This window comes from Plasmopara halstedii, assembly GCF_900000015.1.
Source record: "Plasmopara halstedii genome assembly, contig: Scaffold_650, whole genome shotgun sequence".
Taxonomy (NCBI): Eukaryota; Oomycota; class Peronosporomycetes; order Peronosporales; family Peronosporaceae; genus Plasmopara; species Plasmopara halstedii.
Window position 1 is genome coordinate 2471837 of NW_020187567.1, and position 1031 is coordinate 2472867.

Below are 1031 nucleotides of genomic sequence, written 5' to 3' on the forward strand. Positions count from 1 at the left end.
TAAGGCGCTGCCGAACTCTTCGAGGGACATCTCTTCCAGCTCGAGAAAAGCATCTACTGCAGGCGAAGTCTCGAGGCGGACGTCGCCATCCTTCCCGTCATACCGTTGACGAGGGTGTATAACTGACGCCCGGTATCTTGCAGCCAGCATACGGCGTCGCCGTCTCTGTACAGAGGTTCCATGTTTCGGTGAGACCAGGGTGAACACGCATTCCGCGTCGTTTGGTGTCACCCTCACTGTCCGCTCCTTTGGAGCACTGATTGTATCAACAACATCTGACGAAGAGCCGCTAACCCCGCAGTCTTCGTCCAGTGGATAACGTGCCACTCCATCAATGGCATGCATCGACTGCTTCGCAACAAGAGCAGTGCTCAGTGAATCTACGTGCCACTTCACGTGTATCATGGGGACCTCGCCCTCGATGCTTCGGCCTTTGGCCGACGATGCCACGCATGACATGCAACAATTGCTCCGAAACTTGAGAAGCGCTGAGTGAGTTACGTGCCACCCCACGACCAGCCCGCGAGTCACTCTCGAGACTACTGTCCGATACACCATTGGTGTCTACCAACTCGGACATTCCAATATCTAGCACGTTGATCGTCTCGGTCAGTGCTCTCGCCAAAACCGCTTTCGTCTCCTAGCAGAGGTGGGTTCATGACTCGCCAAAGCTCCACCAGAAAACGTGCGCGTAGCGCCCAAGGTCTTTGACCTCCAATCAATCCATGGCTCATGATGTTCCAACCATCCCATTCCTAGGATGAGGTCATACCTTGCGTCCAAGTCTAACACTAGATAGCGTTGCACGCTATCAAAATCAAGAATTTGGACTCCGAGGTCCACAGGGACCTTCGGGACCGTAACACGTGTCAGGCGAACAGTGACGATGTCACTCAACCGCGCTTTCAGCGTCTCAGCATACAGCTGACTTCCTACCATCGTGGATGTAGAGAACAATTGCCTGAGGCCTCGAAATCGATGAGGATCTTCCATGGCTTCTCGAAGCCCTTTACGGTCGCCTTCACGACCAG